Source organism: Megascapheus bottae, chromosome 8, assembly GCF_031878675.1.
Source record: "Megascapheus bottae isolate mThoBot1 chromosome 8, mThoBot2.hap1, whole genome shotgun sequence".
NCBI classification, from domain to species: domain Eukaryota; kingdom Metazoa; phylum Chordata; class Mammalia; order Rodentia; family Geomyidae; genus Megascapheus; species Megascapheus bottae.
Window position 1 is genome coordinate 34,155,889 of NC_143516.1, and position 22,932 is coordinate 34,178,820.

A 22,932-nucleotide genomic window follows, 5' to 3' on the forward strand; every position below is an offset into this window, starting at 1 on the left:
ATTTTAAAATTAATCTCAAGACCAATTCTTAGTATCTCAGAATTGATAAACAACAAGTAAAAATAAATATTAAAAGGGTCCAGGAGTTTGGCCTAGTGGTAGAGTACTTACCTAGCATGCACAAAGTCCTGAGTTCCACATACATAGAAAAAAGCCAGAAGTGGTGCTGAGGCTCAAGTGGTAGAGCTCTAGCCTTGAGAAAGTCCAAGGACAGTGCTCAGGCCCTGAGCTCAAGCCTAGGAACTGGTAAAAAAATATTAAAAATGTAAAGAAAGAAGTAAAGAAAAATGCATTTTCATTATTTTATATTATTTACTGTGCTTCTTATTCGTTTGGCCTTACAATTCAGAATTTGAGATAGTTTTTACCATGTGAAAAGTAAGGAAGTCATTTTAAGCAAACTTGTAAGATCTGAAAGATTTTTTTCCCAGTATTCTATTTTGATAAAAATATAATGATAATTGAAAATGAATAATCCAAAGAAATAATGCATCCTTTGTTAAATGGGATCCCTCTCTCCCTTTATCTCATTAAGAACTAGTTAGATTTTGGAAACTGTTTAATGATTACGTTCATGTTTGGAGCTAAATACAGTCTATTTGCATTTTCACAGGACTTAAGTTCACAACTCTATTATTAATAATGATTCAAACTATGAACATTTATTCAGTATACCCAATAAAACTCATAGGAATTCTATTTCTATATGGACTAAATAGATTGACTTTCAAAATATTTTCCCTTGTAGATAAGAAAATAGATAAGCAAATCATTTTCCCCAGTATGGTAGGAAGTTAAGAGGGTCAGGCTGGAATCTCACTCTCTGCTCTCGTTTTTGGCCATTGATGCTTTGTGTTTCCAAAGGTCATCTGTGCTGGCTTTATTGAATTCATGAAACTCACAGGCCATATGCTTTCCAAAATGCATTCTTTTCATTGTTTATTCCAGTTAACACTATTTCAGCTCCAATTCATTTTCCTTCTCCTTGTTCAATTGCTGTGGTTTTGACTTGAGTTCCTGTGCAGGTGAAACATCTTATCCGAATCCGAAGTTGTGCCTTTCTTGCCTAAAGATTGAGCTATTAAAAGTAAACATCATTTTCATTGTTTTATATGATAAGCAACAAACCTCTACTTTAATACTAGGGAATATAAATAACTTTTGTCTTTGTTGACTTTCCATTTGCCATTTTAATGTCAATAATTAAGATGTCAAATAATTAATGTCAACCATGCATATATGCTATTGGAGGCAACTAGAATGGCAGGCTTGGGAAACGCATTTGTCTTTGCATGTCATTGGCACTGGGGATGTTCATGTTAGGGAAGTACTATATCTAAACATATATATTATTACTCTCTGGGATATAAAAAATGGATTTTATAGTTTATTAATACCCCACACAATATTTTAGGCAATGCGTTCTCCTATTTAAAACTGGCCATTTATCATCATCCTACCATTGAGAGCCAGAGATCCTTGCACAGATGTATCAACAGATCAAGCTATGGTTGATCTGTTGATCAATCAGTGGTTTTATATAAATCATTATAGTCCATCTCCTCTTCTCCCTCATCTCTCTCCTGCTCACATCCCTATTTTTAGCAGCTGTGTTATTTGCTTGGTTATTACCTTTATATCAAAAGTTTGATGATCCTGATTGGGCATTAGGAAGTAAATCATAGTGGAGGTCTAGAAGGGCTAACGCTGAAGTGCAAGGTACCATTTTAACTTTCCTATGTAATTGGTTATTTTGTCACTGTGTTCCTCAAGCTTGAGCAGCAAGGCTAAAATAACTCCCATTTGTTTTAGCTACTCTGTGGCTTTTGGACTGCAGAACAATTTTCCTTTGTTTCCTTCTAACAGTGAAGAAAATAAAGGTATTTATGTGTAGTTTTGTGATTCTTATTGTCTCTAAAGGTCATCCGTCCTGGCCAGAAAGGTTTCTTAGCAATGAGAAATTGATTTACCCTGAAAACAGGGAATCCTTTTTTTTTTTTTTAACTCTTCCTAATGGCCTTCACTGGAGAATTAGGACATCCTCCTCAGAAAGGTTGACATCCTCTGGCATAGATGGGGCTCGAGCTGCACTATAAACAGGTTAGTGTCTTGACGGTGAATTGCTTGCCACCTAGATGAATGCTCGTCACACTCCCTGGAAGACACTTGTCACAGCCTCAAGAAGACCTGCTTATCATTCATGTGGCTACTTCCATTGCCTCTGCCCAGGCTGTGCTGACCTGCTATTAGTGACTCTAATTTAATTTCCCTCAGCGGTGTCATGGGTTATTTCTTTCATTACTTGAGAGATTTAATTTACAGGGTAAACTCCGTCACATAAAAGAAGGGATTTTTCATGACAGTAGAAACAAGTATACCTTTTGAAGATGAAGATGATGCTGGCTATTTATCTTGATCATCTTAGGAACTGGCAGTTGAAGCTTTATCTAATGGTAATATATTCATATATTGATAGGGTCTCTGACAAGTCTTGAGCATTGTATGTTTTACTGATTTGATGGCATCTCGTTGTTTTTTTTTTTTTTTCACGTAGAGAATTGCAAGGAAGAAATCCAGCATGATTTTGGGAAGAAATCATGTGGAGTACGGATAAAAGAGATAGTTTTCCTATTCTGCTGTGGATCAAGTGGTAGAGTGCTAGCCTTGGGAAAGCACAAGAACAATGCCCAGTCCCTGAGTTTAAGCCTCAGGACTGGCAAAAAAAAAAGACAAATAAATATGCATAGTATTATTATGTCTGTTATTGTAATCCTTTTTATTATAGCATTTATCATATATATATATTTATTATTGCTATTATTACATACACATGATGGCCTCTCACTAAGACCCAGAATTCTGACTATAATTTTAATGCTGGCTTCAGTATATTTCTCAAGAAAATCTTGCGAGCCTTTGGAGAATAATTGGAAAATTGATGGTGTGTAAACGAGAACACTAACATATAAATAATTTTCAAAGTGATAAAATGTAAGCACAACCTGGATGAGTGTGTCAATGTATGTAAAGAAAAAGACTCACAAAGAAGTGGGAGGAAGCCTTATTCTGCCTGGAGTACAAGAAAGTACTAGAACCAAATATTGACTGTACCCATCCAGGTCATTCAGGAAAGACATATATAGCCAGTAGGCTTTTGATACTTTGGCACATGAAGCCTTCAAGGATTCTATCATTTCTATTCTTTCTTCAATTCTTCTGAAACATAATTAGATTTTCAAATTATTCTGGCTGAACCAGTTGCTTCACTAGACATTATTCTGAATGTGATTTAATGACAGCATTAATTTTCCTTCTTGGTGTTGGAGTTAATTTTTGGAGACTAATTCCTTATCAATGCCCATAATTAATTAAAAAATTCTCTACTTGGAAAGAAAGGGAGTTCATCATTGGTATGCTGATGGAACTTGATTTTAATGTGAAAACTGGAAATGCTTCAAACATGTAAGAAACTGCTGAGCTTCTGTACAGTAGCAGTTATAGACAATTTTAATAATTTTTGTTTCATCACTGTTCTAAATATAAAACTCAAATTAGTAGAGGCAGGATGTTTAATGTTGTTGCAATATGATAATTTTAATTTGCTATTGATATGTGAACAAAATATGTACAAAATATACACAATTCAGCGGGATATAGAAACAAAAGCCATATAATGAGTGATTGTTGTCTTAAATGTACTACGTTATCTCTCATCTCTTTTGCTGTCCCTTGGTTATCTCATATTGTTACAGTATTTCACCTTGTTATCTGATATAGTGTATATATGTGTATTTGGTTATTTGAAATAGGATAGGGAAGGGAGGAAAACAATGTGAGGAATGGAGGCTGGGGGAGGGATATGGGGACCAAGACCTGAGAAAGGGTATCAATGTTTGTGAAGTAATGCACCTTCTGTCTGGTGAATATAATGTAACCCTTCTAATAATTACAATATTATATCTGCTCTTGAGCCTGTCCATGAATGAGTGGATCTAAATGTCTACTTGGGCTGTGATTAATCAGGTCTAGTCTTCCCTGGAACGGCTGTGTCCAGGATATATCCCCTTGGAGTTAGTCAGTAGCGTAATTTACCTCTAGGGATGGCATATGTCTAAATTTGTTTTATAATTTAGCACAGTGAATTCTTTTAAGCCCTCAAATACTCGTGATGCTTTAGTAAAGTACCTGACTTGTGATCAAAGATCAAAGTTCTAGGTCTGTCTCATCCACTGATTAACTGGCTGACCTTTAGGAAATCATGGCTTTGCCCCATATTATATACACTCTAGGGTGCAGTTTAACACTTCTTTAATTTTCTCACTAAATCATCAAGATAAGAAATAAAACTATATATATATAGGTATTATTTATATATTAGAGAGGAGCAGTTTTAAAATAGTAAGCTTTGTTTTTCAAATAAATAATAATTATTGCTCTCGTACATGCATTAGGGTACAACTTCCACAGTACATGTTCATATGAAATGTATGAAGCTTTGCATTTTTATTTAATTCTACTAGGAATTCTTATTTGGTTTGATTATCCGATCAGTGATCTCTAGATGAAATTGAGGTATTTCAAACTCCGTACTTTTGAATTTAACTCAGAAAATTAGATTTTTCCTTTTCTTCCCCATCAGTCCATGAGTCTAAAGCACCCTTGTGTGCAAAACTGTTGGTGGGGACAGACAGAGTTTTTGTTGCAGGAGAATATATTTTTTTCCCTTTCTTGTCATATACTGGGATGTTTAATCAAATCATCTTTCCCTTTCAAAGTAGTTCACATAAGGGCTATATATCTCCATTAATACCTACTAATGTCTCTTTGTCCAAACAATGTGACTTTTACTTACTCTAGTCCTCAGAGTGCCTTCCTCACTGTTCTTGGATTGGTGGTGAAGCTGAGTCAGGGAAGAACTGCTATTTGGATGAACCACCAAGAAATTATAATCTTCTTAGGTTAACAATTTCACTATAGTTTCTCTAACAGAGCTGATCAAAGTGAAGAAACTCAATGAAGAAGATAAATGGGTGTAAAACAGGCTAATAATACTCTTCCCTATAATTCTATGTCTGTTCAATTTCCTTTTTACAAGAAACATAATAATGTTGCTGAAAATGAAGATCTCTGAGGAAGAGGGCAGCTTGAAATGTGGGCAAGGGGCACTCATATCTCCAAAATACTTCAAAAACATATTAATGATATAATAAATTATACTTTATTATACATTTATTTTTATTAGTTATACATTATTCATGTTATCATTTTCTTATATCATAATGAGTTATATTTTTCTTTTACCTTTAGAAGAAAAATATGGATTAGTGTGTGTTATCTTTTGAGGAAGTAGGCAATCTTATAATTAAAGTGTAAGATTATTTTAGTGGGAGGTGAAAGAACTTGGCAAAATTCTTATTAATATTTCTGAGTTGGTATAGGTTTTGATTAATGCTAGATACTTTCTTGAGTACTCAGTGATCTTATCGTTCAGTCCATGAGTAACTAACCTTAATTATCTAGAGGAAGATAAATTGGAGGATAGGCTATGAAACAAGTGTATTTAAAAATTCTTGGGATTAGTAGGTTATGTTTTACTTGCTACCATATTTGTGGAAACAAGTCTCGATGAATACTAAGTAAAAATGGAAATAAGGTAAAGAGATTCCTCTATCAATTTTTTTTACTTAGATCACTAATTTTATAATTTGGTATTTAACAAGAGATCTATATTTTGATGATTCATTTTGTATACAGTTATTTGAAGAACAAAATGGTGGCCATTCCTAAATTTATTAGTAAAATCAGAGAAAGAAACAAGATGTTGAAGCCAAAACAAAAGAAAAAAAGGAGCAAAAACTCAATTTGTAGGTACTGATACAAGTTCCACAGTTAAATTATGATAAAACAGAACAAGTATTTGATGGAAGAACTATTAAATCATTTCTTCATAAAATTTTATTGAATCCTTGTGCATTTAAGAATTCCCAAATAAAAATATGCCATAATATCTTGATACGAACAAAATGCAACTAATTCTTGCAATTAATATCCATCGCATTTCTTTCAGTTATGAAGTATCACATTTCCTGCTATGTTGTCAGTTCTGTGCTCCTGAGACATGACAGTCATACAATCATTCTGAGCTATTTCAGTTTAAGCATTTTCCATATCCTATAGGAGAAACTCTGGGAAAGATAGTCTGCAGTTCAAAAGTCAGAACGAAAAGAAACAACACTTCTCCGAACAATTTTGCTAATATAGCCAGTCTGTTGCTGTTTGTCTTTCCAAGTGATAAGTAAATTGCTGAGTCTTGAAGCTCAGTGGCAACCCAGCTTTACTCAGACTAATCTGGCTAGTAGCAATGATATTTTATCCAAACGCTTCATCTGGCACAGTTACCACATCTCCTATTTTTTCTTAGATTCCTCAGAGTATATTCACAACTGGCACCTCCAACATAATCATCTAGTAAGGTAACAGCAGTATCTCTCTAGCTTCTCTGATCTTTGCGTTCCCCAAAGTGGGAGGTTACAATGCACTGGAGCTTCAGTAAAGGCAGAAAACTGGTGTGGTTCTTGGATGTCAGTTTGTCCTACATGCAGGATGAACTGGAAAACATAGCTCTCCACTGGCCACTACTTCATTGCAATATCTCAAAACCCTGAAATTCACACATGTTGTTCCTGGGATGAAGTTTATTTTTTTCTGAGTGATTACTTTAAACAAGGCTTCAGTGATCCACAAAGGGCCATTTTCCCCTAGAGTTCCACTTATGAAAGAATAGTCCGACTTACTGCCGTATGAGGAACAACTTCAATTATTTGTTTTCTGTGGCTGTGATAGTTATTGCTGCCATAAAACAAATGCTTTCTCAAACAATAAGAAAATCAGATCCAGAGGCCCAGAAGAGGGCGAAGTTATTACTTTTTAATAAACTTTTTATTTTAAAATGTTCTGTTATCGAATATTATAGAGAGAGTTCCTGTAAATCCCACATTCATTTCTTTTGCTAGCAATATGGTATGTTAATGTAGTACATTTGTCATAATTAATGTACCATTGTTGATACATTATTACCAGAGTTTATATGCATTGTTTCAATTTCTAAGGGCTTAAAAAAGTTTTTTTTATAGAAGCCAGGAAGTGGTGGTTCACATTATATTCTTAGCTATTCAGGAGGCCTAGCATGGAGGATTGTGATTAGAAGCCAGACTGGGCAGAGAGGTATGTAAAACTCTAGCTCCAATTAACCAGAAAAATACAGAGCTAGTAAGCCTAGGTGAAAAGGTAAGGCCCTGAATTCAAGCCTGGTGCCATTATGTAAAATACTTTTTTTCTGAAAGTCTTTTACTTATTCCAGGCTCCTGTGTGTGTGTGTGTGTGTGTGTGTGTGTGTGTGTGTGTGTGTGTGTGTGTGTGTGTGCGTGTGTGTGTTTTCCTTCTTTAATATTATATTTTGTTATCTTTAAGTAGTAATACAAAGGGGTTACCATTCAACATAAGAGTTTATAAGTCCAATGTATCTTGATCAATATCATCCCTTTATATCATTCTTTCCTACCCTTCCAATCCAATCCCTCCTTTTGTTTTTACTAGTGTCATAGTTTATACGATAGATACTACGTTTATATTTTTCAGGCTGTTATCTGAAGCATTGCATTATATTTAGTTATATCTCCTTAAGTTCCTCTTGCCTTTAATACAACTAGCATGGCTTAAAGTTTCCCTCTATTTCATTAAATTTCAGACAGCTATTTTAGTTCTCTTAGAAAATTTACTTTAAAGGGCTGGGAGTGTAGCTTAATGGTAGAATGGTTGTCTAACATGCACCAAGCTGTGGGTTCAATTCCTGGGTACCACACACACAGGAAAAGCCTGACGTGGAACTGTGACTCACATGGCAGAATGCTAGCCTTGAGCAAAAGTGTCCAAGGACAGTGCCAAGGCCCTGAGGTCAAGCCCAAGAACTGGCAAAAAGAAAAAAAAAGAAAGAAAATTTACTTTAGAAAAGCTGAGATTCTAAATTAATTTTTTCCCCTTGAAAAGTGTGTAAATGTTTTGCCAGAGTCTTGTAAATTATATCACTAGGTAATGTCTTTTGCAAGATTATAGGTACCATTTCTTTGAAATTATAAACATGGAAAGAAATGGTGTGTTCTATCTCATAGTCCCTGTGACAGGGTAAGATTTAACTTTGATCCTTCTCCCTCTCCCTCTCCCTCCCCTCTCCCTCCCCCTCCCCGTCCCCCTCCTCCTCTTCCTCCTCCTCCTCATCCCTTTCATTTCTTGGAGTCCTGTTGCTCTAGTCAATTATTGACTAATCTCTGACTAAATATTACGGTGTGTAATTTTTGCTTTCACAGCAATTTTATTTGTTTGGGAAATGGTACAGGTGTAAAGATCCTTATATGAAGGGTATGATCAGTATCCCTGCTGTTCACCTGAATGAGGTCACTGTAAACAAGTGCCTTCCATGGTTTCTTCTGTGTTCACTGGGCCCAGCACAAGCCTAAGGCAGTAGCGCCTTTCCATTTTGAAGGTAGGGCATCTATCTACATGTTCATTGGTTCTTTAGTTTTATAGATACTACTCATTTCAAATTGCTATGTCCCCTGCTCTTTCTTGCTTTCTCTGATTCAGTGAGGCCATTTCATATATTTTAATACGATGAGATTCTTTTTTTGTACATTTTCCATTTTGTCATGGAATTTCTTTATTCTAATAAGTGCTTTAAGGTTGACTCTTGGTGATGACTAATTTTAGATCTTTATTTTTTCCTAACTATGCACTTACTGCTATAAAATATTTAAATTTAATCACTATCCTTGTTGTATTTCAGTACACTTGAGATTGTGTTGGTTTCTGGGCTTAAATTCACAGCATTGTGTTGATACAGTTTTTTCCTCACTTATTTTGTACCAGTCCTGGGGTTTGAACTTAGGGCCTGGGTGCTGTCCTTAAGAGTCTTTTGCTGGGTAGTTTATTGGAGATAAGAGTCTCATAGACTCTCCTTCCTGGGCTACCTTTGAACTGTGATCTTCAGATGTCAGCCTCCTGAATAGCTAGCATTACAGATGTGATAGACTGACACCTGCCTTTGCCACAGCTTTCTTGGTCATTGGTGGCCATTTATTACTTTATCCATGCCTCTAACCTAGTTTTTGGAGGTTAATTGGAGATGGAATTTCTTGGACTTTTCTTCCTTGGCTCACTTTGTATATGATTCTGCTAAGTTTCAGGTTGCTGCATAGCTAAAGTTACAAACATAAGCCACATGTACCTAGCAATATATCCTACTTTTAATAAATTAAGTTCCTCTTTTCAATTGCCTCTTTGACCCATAAAGTATTTCAAACTATGCTGTTTAATTTCCTGATATGTGGAGGTTACTTGGCTTTATCTTTGTTGTTGATTTCTAGTTTAATTCTCATCAGTATGAGAACATGCTTTGTATAATGTCTGTTCTTTTAAATTTGTTAAGATGTTCTCGGACCCAGAATGTGGTTTATTTTGATGGAAGTTCTCCATTGAGCTTTTGAAGATGTGTGCTCTGCAGTTGTTGATGGAGTAGTTTATAAATGTCAATTAGCTCAAATTGATGATAGTATTGTTCCGATCAACTCTCTCCTTACTGATTTTCTGCCTGCTAGATGCATCAATTACTAAGTGATAGATACTGAATTCTCCAACGATAGTCATGTTATCTATTTCTCTTTTTAATTCTGTCCATTTCTGCTCCAGGTTTTTTGTACTCCATTGCTAGGTTCATACTCACTGAAGATTAGAGTATCTTTCTGGAGTCTACTTCATCATTAGCTTACTTTATCACTGATAATTTTCTTGAAATTAAATAGCTACTCCAGCTTTTTTCTGATTGTTATAAGCATACAATATATTTTCTATATCATTACTTTTAATCCTTCTTCATATACAGTATGGGATTCTTCCTTCATAAAGTGATTTACTGATATAGTTGAACTAATATACCATGTTTTGTGCTCATTGCAATTGTTCTTGTTGTTTGTTTCTTCGTTTCCCATTGAACATTTCATAATTCCCTGTCCTCTAATGTATTAAGCTGGCTCTGGGCAAATATTTGAGGCCCTACCTAAAAAATACACTAAAAATATGAAAGAGCTGAGGGAATAGCTGAAGAAGAGAACAATTGCTTAGCAAGGAACACACACACACACACACACACACACACACACGCAGAGAAATGGCATCCTTTAGTTTTTCCTCTTTCTTTTATGCATAGTTTAAGCCAGTTTCTGTTGATATTGCCTCAAGTCTGCTGATTTTTTGCCTGTGTTGCTTCTGCTGTGGAGCTCATTGTGTCACAATGTGGTTAATTTCTAGTCTGAATTTTTTTCTGAAAATTTCTGTATCCTTGCTTTTATTTTCTGTTCTGCATACTTTCTAATTTTCCACTATAGTGTTAATAAATTAATCTGTTATTTTAAATTCTCTGTCATATACATATATATCATATCTTAGCTATTTTTCAGTGATTTCTTGGTCTTGTCAGACTATAGTTTCTTGCTTTCTGGCACGCTTTATAATTTCTTGTTGAAAGCTGAATATGTTGTACATAGGAACTTCCGTAAATAGCTCTTTAGTGTTAGGATTTGCATTAATCTGCCACAAGTTGGGTTATTTTTAATGTTTGCTGTGGTTGCCAAAGGCTTCAGATTCTTGTTTTTGTCTGCTTTTTTGACTTTGGACTCATGAAAGTATGTGCTGGGTCTTTCGTCTCTCTCATTATATTGATCATTATGGTCAAGCCCTATTTATGTTAAAGGATGGGACAGGAGGCACTCAAAATGTTTTGCTCGAATCACTTTTTAAATGTGGGCCTGTGACTTGGGGGTTATGTATCTCCAAAAGTGTATAAAGTTCCTTACTCCCATTCCAATTTAACTTTTTCACAGGTTGCAGAATTCCCAATCTATTTCCACAGGATTCTTGACCCCTGTGCTTTTTAGTTGAGACAGGAAAACTAGAGAAGACTGAGTAGGGAGAAAGTCCTTTCTTCAGCTGGTACAGTTCTCAGGTAAATCTTGTGGAGAGTAGATTGTGTAATGGGAAACATTCTAGTGTATTTTGTTATGATTACTTTTTGTCTTCTTTTGCTAGAATTATCAAGTATTTATTTCTTGGATCTTTTTTGTAAAATCTTGGAAGGAATTTTGGAAGTAAAGCCCACAAAAGTATGGAAGGGCCATTAAGACTTTTATATCCAATAGTTTTTGTTTATCCAAGTGCCTGCTAAATGATGGCTGTATATATTCGGATGATTCTACATAATTAGGTATCAGAGGCAACTTTCCACATTTATTTGTTCATCCAGCCCTTTGAGGTGGTCTCAAATTTGAATGGATCTACAAAAGTCATTGATTCTGTTTATCTGGTTTTTTTTCCCTTGAAACAGTGGGAATGATGCTTTCTAGGTTCTTTATACATGAGAACTGAAGCTGGAAGCCCATGGGTTTGTGTTTATATAAATGTCTTTACCAGTAATATTCCTGGGAACATAGATAACTCACTGCATCAGATGTCTCATGTCTTTCTCCCCTATGTTATCTTAATTCTCCTACCCTCACTCTGAGGAATAGAGTTAAGGAAAAATATCTGCAGTGTGCAGCAAGGGATATTTCTGGGCAGAGAAAGCCAGTGACTTAATCGCTTGCCCAAAATTGATATTACAGTATCAGAATAAATGTAGATGTAGCACTTGACAAAAATGTTAGTTGTTCTAGCTTTTTGACCCAGTTTTGTGCTTGCTCTCTCTTTCTCCATACACATTTCCATTTCTTATCCTAAGCCTCTCTCTCTCTCTCTCTCTCTCTCTCTCTCTCTCTCTCTCTCTCTCTCTCTCTCTCTCTCTCTCTCTCTCTCTCTCTCTCTCTCTCTCTCTCTCTCTCTCTCTCTCTCTCTCACACACACACACACAGATACAAACACACACACACATTTCCATCTTTCTATTTTTATTGCTCTTAACAGAGGAAAAATATAACTGTATTTCACTCTTTAAGTGAGATGTAGGAACTTTCTGGCTTAGTGATGCCCCAACACATATGGCAATTTTGACACACATCAACTTCCTCTCCCAACTCAGTCTCTGTTCATGTTCTAATCCCAAATGATCCAATACATATCCCCCCTATCAATAAGTCAAAGGAGTGAAGTCCTCTAAAGCAACCTCTTTCTCTAATTAGAATTTAATCACCATGGCAATGTGACAGCAGAGCTAAAAAAAATAAACCTTTAAAATATGTACCCAGTAATGCCCTTACAAATGTGCACCATGTAACTTCTCTAACTTTGGATAGAAGAGTGACCATGCAGGGATTCAGGACACTGAAGAGTGGAAAGCAGAGGACAAGAGTGCGGCAGCTTGTTGTGAGGGGTAATACTGTCAGTGTCAGAACTATTAGATATGCCAGGGTGTCAGCAGCCCACAAGCCAAGGCTGGCTTTCTAATTTACACAGGGCTGTCTTGGGTAGCTGGCTCAGTCTGCTGATCTCAAGGGATAAGGAATGGTGGCTTCTGCCATGCTGACCCAGCAGTGTGAGAGAGTGCTGACAGTATGCAGCCTAGAGCCTGCAGCAGCAGGGCATCTTACTTGACAAGGCTCACGAATTGGGAGTGATAATGCTGGATGTCTCCTGTCTCAGCAGCTACTAGCCACAGTGTACCGTGTCAGCAGAAAGCTAGGCAGAATGAATCTCTCTATTTTCTCCCTTTTCCAGGAAGGTCTTACTCACTGAAATCAACTGTTATTTTTGTATTGATTCTTTTAAACAATAAGAAAAGAATATTGAGAAAACAAACAATAACAGATGCTGGCATGAGTGTCCACAAAAGCCAAGCCTAACACATTGTTGGTAGGAATGCAAATTTGTTCAAGCAATTTAGAAAGCAGTAAGAAGGTTCCTACACAAAACTAAACATAGAACAACTTTATGATCCAGCAATTCCACTCCTGGATATTTATTCAAAGGTTTACAAAGCAGGGTACAGTACAGCCACAATTATATGTTCATTGCAGCACTCTTAACTACACAAAAGCCAAGATGTGGAATCAGTCCATATGCCTCTCAATGGATAAATGGATCAAGAAAATATAATATATATATAATATAGCATGGAATTTTAATGACCCATGAGAAAACATAGTATTACATAATTTGCAAATAAAGTGAAGGACCTAGGAAAAACTATGTTAACTGAAGTAAGTCAGAGACCAGGGAGACAGGATTTATATGTTTTCCCTCATAGGTGAAAGTTAGAATTGGTTTATAAACATATAAGTAAATACTTCGGGTAGTAGGCAAGTGCACATAAATGTATTAACTGAAATGAGGCAGATTTAGTGGAGAATTCAAACAGCATACTTCCTTAAAAAGGCAAAAATCATAGTTGGACAAAATAAACACTAGGAAATGGATACTTAAATGGACCTAAGGTAGGGGCTGGGAGTTTGGCCTAGTGGTACAGTAAAGGGGTATGTTGGGAGGGATGGGGAGAAAGCTGAAAAGAGATGCATTGTATTTATAAACTCCTTCATACAGCTACTTCAAGATAATAAAAATATTTAAAAAGAGTATTTGTAAACTCCTTCATACAACTACTTGAAGATAATAAAAATGTTTTAAAAATATCATTAATATATGGACATTTATTTGCATGTGTCAAAAATGTAAAATAGGAGTATGACAAGTGACAACTTTCAGAGAATATTTAAGGAAAATACGTCTTGTGCCATAAATGTTATGCAATGTGTTTTGGAAAAATATTCTTCAAGGAAGGCTCAGTTATTAAATAAGAAATAAATATTTATGCAAATGAATAAATAAATGATCAATAAAAATTCTATGACCTAGTTTCTTTTTTTTTTTTGTCAGTCATGGGCCTTGAACACTGGGCCTGGGTGCTGTCCCTGAGCTCTTTAGCTCAAGGCTATCTCCTTACCCCTTGAGCCATAGCACCACTTCTGGTTTTCTAGTGGTTAATTGGAAATAAGAGTTTCATGGACTTTAGTGCCCAGGCAGGCTTTGAACCACGACCCTCAAATCTTAGCCTCCTGAGTAGCTATGATTATAGGCATGACTCACTGCTATGGCTGTGACTTAAGTTTTAAAATAACTTTAAATTGTTATTAGAAGGATGATGCACAGAGGAGACTCTAAAATTTATAGAGTGGTTTTCATATTGCATTTGAGAAGAATTCATGCATGACAGCTACAATAAAATATGGGGAAATGCTAATGGGTAATTGTATAAATTTTAGTTATCATCTTTAAAAACAGGTAATACATTTTATGGCCCTTACTATATTTCTCAAGTCTCCAATGGGATAAAATCCTATATATCCACTCTCCTTCCTTCCTTCCTTCCTTCCTTCTTCCTTCCTTCCTACTTTTCTTCCTTCCTTCATATTTTGCCAATCCTAGGGCTTGAACTCAGGGCCTAGGCACTGTTCTTGAGCTTTCTCAAAACTAGTGATCTACCACTTGAGCCATAGTGCTACTTCTAGCTTTTACTGTGTATGTGGTATGGAGGACTCATACCAGAGCTCTGTGCTTGTTAGACAAGCACTCTACCAATAAGCCATTGTACTTTCCACTTCAGTGAACTATTTTTTGCCTTTTGCTGCGCAAATCTGATTTTCCAATGTTACTCATGACTCTGGTGCTTAGAAGTCATATGAGTCAGTATAATAAGTGTTGCCTAACCTTCAGCTCTACATAAGACTGGAAAACTGAATTGTCTTGAAACCGAGATGCCTCATGGGTAGGCAGCACAGACTCATGGAAATGCTGGACTAAGGTGATTTCCATATTGAGAAGATCAGAGTAGGTTATCAAAAGATTTCATCAAACTACTCAGAATGCATGCAATTTTGAATCCATGAATGTGTCTTTCTAAAAATGTTCAGTTATTAGTTTCACATCCTAGTTGACAGGAGGCAAACATGAGCAAATATATTGAATGATCTGGGAAAAGTAAAATGGTATATGGGTATAGTGCTGGAGACACCAGATAGTAATTACACACCAGTTAGGGTCTTAAATGACAAAAGATGGTCCACAATGCACATTATCCTGGGTGGTGTTACAGAAGTTTTGTGTTGTCCCTCTCTGCCCTTCCTGGTATTAGAATCATCCCTTTGACCAGCATACCCAGGCTGATTTCACTGCTCACCTGCTAGTCACTTAAAAGCTATCTGGGTTGGCAGTGTTTTGTGGCAGGTAATGGGAAGTACTGAAGATTTTCTCTTTTGGTCAGGTTGCAAACAAGATTATAAGATAGTGAATTGTGAAGAGTAGGCTAGTAGGAGTGAATGGAGAATTGAAGTATGGAGAATATTTTTCATCCTATGACAATTTAGGCTCCATGGAGAGCATTCGTTGAGACAGAGATTTGTATGCATGTCATCAGTTCATTTAGTGCTCTCAGAATCATAGCTGTTGAGAGAATGAAGAAAACAACGTTGGAAAGGGAGAGCAGTTGAAGTGTAGTTATAACAAAGATTTCATCCAACCCTATGGTTACTCCAGCTGGGAAAATTCTTCAAAGACTGCTCAAATGAGAGCAAAGGGGATTTTTTCTTATCTTGTTACCAGCAGGTTATTGGATGTGAGCAACTCCAAGGAAGGGATGTGAAGTATCTGTTCAGTGAAGGACAAGTCAAAGAGAAGGACTCGTAGTTGCCCATAGATACCAGTGCTCCAGGCAGCTAGCAGAGTGAATGCTATTGTCTAGGAACGAGACATTTTGATGGCACATCACACCACTGTGTACTCTTTTATTAAAATATAGCTGGGAGTTTCCATTAATTTCAGAGACTACACTGATGTATTTTAGAACAGGGTATGAAGGAGAGGAGGGACGGCCCAGGGAACTATTTAGCTCATCAAGATGGTGCAGACCAGAGTGATTAGAGTCATGATATGCAGAAAATGAAGGCTTGAAATAGAAATTACAAGTTCTGGGTTATGAAGATCAAGAAAGACAGCCCTGTTTTATAATGACTTTAAGAAATGGAAGGTATTGACTGTTTTCTTTTGGTTTGTATAAATTCTAATTTTTATCAAGCCATAGACTTCTAAAATTACTGTTACAAGTGTCTCAATATTGGCTAACTAAAATAATAAAGAAGTAGAAGGAAGGGTGTTCTCTAATATGTTTTACTGCATTCTATTCATGAGATGTAAAAGTTTAAATATTTAATAGTAAGCCAGGATTAAATTTATATGCAAAATATTTCACATAATAGCTTGCACAGCTGTCATCACAACTTACTAACCTACAAATAGTACAAGAAGATGTAATTTTAGATTGTTTTTCTTAATATTTTGGGTAAGAGAACATTATTTTTAATGTGGAACAGGAAAAATTTGAATCGAAGTGGAATGAATTAGTCAACATTAGGTATTTATATGAAGAAATTCACAGGAATGCATTCAGATTCTTGAGACATTTTGAATAGGTCTTTTAATTTCTAGAATTTATTTCACTGAGTGGAATATTTCTTATTCAAAACATTTAGCGATCTTTATATAGGTATGATATTGATAAATTTTGTTCACATTTATCTAAGTAGATATTAATTAAACAGGGGAACAATATGATATTGAATAAGCAATATCATAAGAACTTGATTCTTAAGACTATTGATAGATATTCAGATAGGGAAGAAATACACTAGGTGATCATTTGTGCTCTGTCTTTCATCCCCATTACCTAATTTAATCCACAAAGTGGCCCATGAGAAGAATGTTTCTAATTACATTTTTATGGATGGCAAAATGATCTTCCTTGTGATATTTTAAGTCTTCTTTTGAAATTTTAATTCTCTATATGATTAAACTAACTTTTCACATAGCACAGAAAGACAAAATCAATACTGTGGAAATGGGAAAGCATTTTAGGAAGAGACAGGATTATGGTCCATGTATACTTGGATAGGTGGAGAGGCAGCAATAAGGAGTTCTAATATGGATTGAACATTTATTAGTGTAATGGCCTTTGGCAAATTTCCCCTCTGTGTTTCAGTTTGGCTGTGTCTCTAATATCCAACTATAAAATGGAGATGCAAATTTCTGACTGAAAACAGTTCCTGCATATGTTAAGGTTACAATTAGATAAACGCAGAAATGCTTAGAAACTAGAGTGCTCCACAAAAAGACAAAAAAATGCAAAATCAGAATGTCACAAAGATTGTGTATGAGGAATCATATTTTCACATATGTTATTTTACTTAACCCTCATTTCAAAGCTACATCTGTTGAAGTGATCTATCTAAAATATTTCTCAGCTATGAATATAAAAATCTTATATTGAATTTTATACTATAAAAATACTATAACGGAATCACTTAATCCAAATTTGGGAGTAGGGTTATAATTGTAATGGATTGTCCTTTCAAAAATATTGCCACTTCACTCTGGTCTTTTTCTTAATGATAGTTTAAAATTCTCAATTTTATTGCCTACATGTCATTTCCCACTTTTAGCTTGCATGATACAGAGTAAAAAGAGTTTTTTCTTTTTTAAATACATTTTTTGTTGTAAAGATGATGTATAGAGGGTCACAATTATAAGTCAGGTAATGAGTACATTTCTTTTTGAACAGGGTCACCTCTTTCCTCATTTTCTCCCAGTAGTTTGTCTCCCAACTGCCCTTTCCTTCACAAGTTGTGTAGTTCATTTCCAATATAGTGTCATTTCCAATATGAGTATCACTACTACATTAATTTACCCCTTGTCCCATAGTTTCTGTGCTGCCCCTTCCCCTCCCCCAAACACATAAACATACAAGACAAAAGGTGGACAAATATAAAACACAAATATACAGAATATAAAGGTACAGAAATATAAAACAGCAACCAAAGTTGAAAAACTAGGCATTGCAAACATATACCACCTTTTATTTATCCATTCCTCCATTGATGGGCACCTAAGATATTTCTATGATTCATGAACCTGGGTATGAAGCTGTATCTGTTAGCAATCTGCTTTTAATTCCATTTAAAAAAATTTTTTGTCAGGGTAAGATATAGAGGGATTACAGTCACATTCACCAGGTAGTAGGTGCATTACTTCTCACACATTGATACCCCTTGTTATGTTTTTATCCCTAATTCCCTCCCCCACCCCCCTCCCTATCATCTTGTTTTCCCCTCTTCCCTTTCCTATTTCAAATAAACAAATAAATGTATAAACAATATACCAGGTAATAAAGTCAGATACAGTAACAATATGAGATTAACCGAAGGGCAAAAAAGAGAAGAGAAATAACATAGTACATTAAGAACAACAATCACACAAGATAAAGATCTTGTTTCCATATCCTTGAGATCTTCTCATTTAGCAGAGAACAAAGACTTTGTCTATTTCTTGCATTTAGGTCCTTTGCAGAGGGGACAAAGTTCAATATTATATTTTTTCAATTGGATTCAATAAAAATGTAACAATATTAATGACCTTCCTCTGAGATATTGTCAGAATGGCAACCTTTAAATCTGTACATAATAAATGTAGGGAAAACAATAAAATCAAGATTAGTAAGGTTCTGTCTGATTTATCACTATTGTGAAATAATCTCTATTAATTTGATTATATCCATACTCCTTGACATGCTGTTATAGTTCTTTATATCTCCATTAATGAAGTTTTATCATCATAAAGTGATAAAAATATACCCTGTGATCTCAGAATATATTATTCATATTCCTCTTTAAAGAAGACCTAAATGAAATAGACTCCTTGGCATCAGTAATATATTTTTGTCCAATTTCTATTATTAGTTCCTTCAGAGTGTTCTCATCAAAATAAGTGGTTAAATGCTTTTTTACCCTTGAGGGATCTTTTATTTTTTCAGAAAAGGTAGAGTTTTAACAACTGCCTTTATGAGCAAGGTAAAGTCATGCTGTTAAAAAAAAGTAGGTAGAAATTTCTGGAAGAGTGTTATTGTTAAAAAAAGAAAGGCAAATCATTATAACATAAGTAATATCTAGTACTTTATTTGATTACTATTATTCAAAGGTCTGGTCTGTTAGCAAAGTGAAGGTATTAGAATTAAAAAAAGCTTAGAAAACGACCTCATGGGACCAGATCAACTTCAATGGAAAGTTGAAGAGGGTCTCCGTGTTGACCTGTGAAGACTCAGGAGACAGGAGGCATGGTGTAATGGCGGCAGGGGTTGGAGGCACTGAAGTGGGCTCCTGGTTAAGGGGGCAGAGTCATATGGAGTTCAGGGGTTCTAAGAGTCTCTGGAGTTTATGGTGTAGGTCTGGCTCCAGGAGCCTATTGCTTGAATGAGTCTTCTGTCCCTTCTCTCTTTCGTATTTAGATTAAGATTCTAGGCTGGTGACTGGGCTGGAGAATTTTGGGAAGATCCTTTGAGGGAATGGAAGCCAGTGGGCTAAGTCATGGGAACATTACTGAGTTATGAGAACAAAGCAAGTTGCCTTCATAGCCAAATAAATACCCCAAACAAAACACTCAACTAAAGGATTCTTGTGTTTGTTTGGTTGTTTTAGTTTACTGTTAATGAAGAGGGAGGAGGAGGGAGGAATGACCAGACAAGAAAACACCAGGGACAAGAAAACAGCAAATCTGTTGCCCAAGTGTTTTTTTGTTGTTGGTATTGTTGTTTTTGTTGTGGGGGTGGGGGCAGTTTCATTGAGTTATTATTCAATCAACACAATAGGCCATCATAATGGAAGAGCAATTAGCATGATGAATGCGTTATTTCATTGTTTCACTCTAATGATAGTGAGGAAATATTGATCCTTAACACAAATAGCCTGCAGCACTGGCAGACAGGAAGACAGTTCTCTTAATTTTCATTGAACAACCAATACAAGGCTGAAAAGCTACAAACATCATTTTATGTTTAAAAAAAATCGGTTTTTTTTCGTTTATTATGTTTATAGGCTGCCATTGCTTCAGGCAACTTTACTACAGCAGTATGTACTTATTTGACTCTAAAAGAATAAAATGCCTAAAGAGAAACATCATTCACTGTTGTTTAAAGTTGTAAAATTAAGTCTTTTTACTCATGTAAAAATCCCAATAACCCACTTGAGGATAATACTCTCTTCAGAATATATCATACACGCAACATCTTAAATATGTCAAATTTGTAGCACATCCCTGATTTATAGAAATGATGACTAAGGGATAGGTTTTGTCCACATCTCTTCTGGTAACAGGCTCCAGCTGCATTGGGAATGGCCAGTGAACAAGGCAATACAGGGATTATGTAAAGACAAAATACCTAAATGGCTGTCTGGTGCCAATAATTTCTACTTTTTTTTGGTGTGTGTGTGTTTTTAGTGAGTCATTGGGATTAAACTCAGGGCCTGGGCACCAAGCTCTTCAGCTCAAGGCTACTACCCTACCCTTGAGCCACAGCCCCACTTCCGGTTTTCTAGTGGTTAATTGGAGATAAGAATCTCAAGGACTTTAGTGTCCCGGCTGGCTTTGAACTGTGATCCTCAGATCTCAGCCTCCTGAGTGGCTAGGATTACAGGCATGAGCCACTGTGCCCAGCAGGAATTTCTACTTTTGAACTGGCCAACATGTCTCTCACTATCCTTAATTTCTTTCTTTGGATTGGCTTGCCAAGATTAGTCATTAAAATTTGACTACCTTCAAAAAATTCTATTCATTTCTGAAAACTGAGCATTCATGTAACTTGAGTAAACAAGGACACAATAAGTAGTGAGAATGTAGACATAGAAATATTTGTAGCTTCTGGCTATAAGGTTGGATATGATTGGTAAGAACTTACTAAGCACTTGCAGTACCTGGAACTGTTGACTGTGAAAGTTGAAGGCAAAGAAAGGTCTTATTAATTTGGAAACTGCTTCCTTGTAGGGAGAACTTCTAAATCTACAGGTCTAACAACAAACAGCCCTTCAACACACTTGGTTGAATAAATAAGTTACTAGTTGATACACTGTATGCTCTGTATTTTACAATAGAAAATGTTATCTTGTCCAGAGCTGAAAGAACATTGGAACCGAAGCCTGTTTTAATACAATCTTCCTTCCTATTTTCCCCACAATATGCTTTCGACTGTAGATAAATCTCTTAGTGACCAAGAAATGTGATGCTCTATTAGTAAAGAGAAAATATTCAGACCTAAAAGACCTCAAGTAAAAGCTCAATAGGCTGTGAAGGCAATTATCTAATTCTTTAGGGTCACCCTCACCTTTATTGCTCAGAGAACTGGCTTCATTTCAATCCAGTCATAAAGTGAGTGGGTTATTAGCAAGAAAACAGGCAAGCAGTTCTTCTACTGTAGCTCCTGTTAAGAACAATTATGGTATTAAGTTCATGGATACTGAAGAGATTAATAGACTTCTCAAGGAGTTTTATGGATAATTATATATGAATAATTATATTCTGTGTTAAGGGAAAAGCCCATATATCTGTATTTCTTCAAAAGTGAACAAATTTTAGAGGAAAAAGAAAGTTTCTTGAATAAAGCTAATCTTCCTTGCTTAAAACTGCCAAAGTCCTTAAAAAGACCAGGTAAGGTCAGCATGCAACCAGCTCCATTAATACTTTGCATTAAAGATTTCATTAATCTTTTATAGATTGCATGATAATAAGACTCTTTTATCTCAAATGATCTTGGCCTGGATTTTGCTTGACATGTGTTTTATTAAGTGCTCTTATCTGCCATCTTAAAAATCCAGTACTGGTATTTATTAATTTTTTCATTTTGTTAAAGCATATTTTTCTACACAGTTCTTTCATTTGATGAAGTTGAAAATGTTTCATCATTACATTATTAATTATGTGCTGTCTTTCTCTACTAGAAACATATAGAAGTGGTTCTGTTTTGATTATCCTTTGCTTGTTACTCCCCAAGCCCGTGTCTAGCAGAGGCAGGTTGGAGATAGTTCTCTGTTGGCTACAGAGACTATTCAGCACTATATCCTCACTTATTCAAAACCTAAAGGAACAAAATCAGAAAAAAATATTTGGGATCATTTTAAAGAATGATAAACATTTTTATGTTCTACAGATAAGCTTCCAATTATCCATTAATAATTTGGCCTTTATTTCAAACCATCCAAATTTATACAAGGCCAATAATATAGTCAAGTTCTCAGTGTGATAGGTGGTCTGGTTTGGGGAGGTGGCTTTATTTACATATGATATTTAAGCATTTACTTCCTCATAGTGGAGGATCCTGAGTTTTATAAGGGAGTGAGTAGGTATCCAGGAATTGATTTATATTTCAAATTCAAAGTATTGATCTTATAAACTATGTTGCCAAGTTATTATTTTGTAATACATCACATTACTTACTAGTGAGCAGAATAGAAATGCATATGCAGTAAAGCACACTCTGCAGTATTGCCTGGAATAACATATCACTCTCTTAGCTGAATGTTGGCTTTTTTTGCCAATCCTGGGGCTTGAGTTCAGGGCCTGAGTTCAAAGCTTTTTTCTCGGGCTTTTCTCAAGCCCATTTGAGCCACAGTACCATTTCCAGCTTTTTCTATGTATGTGATACTGAGGTATCAAATCTGGGTCTTCGTGCATGCTGGGTAAGCACTCTACCACTAGACCAAACTCTAAAGCCTAAATGTTGGCTTTAAATAGAAATAGCAGATACATTTGAAATAATATGTACTTAGGAAAAGCTTTAATAACCAGAGGTTATATTTAAAATGAGTAGGAATACACAAAGTATGTTATTTTGTCAGGATACTAACTGTGGAGCTTAGTAGTCACCACCAAATGAAGTATAATTTAAAAAAACTGTGCTGATATTGTGCCTTTAAGATGACAAAGTATGTCCATATGTTGACATTGTTCTACAATATGGATATTGTATTAATAAGGTATTCGGTTCTCTCTTTTGAAGAGTTCTGTATGAACATTGATTAAAAAAAT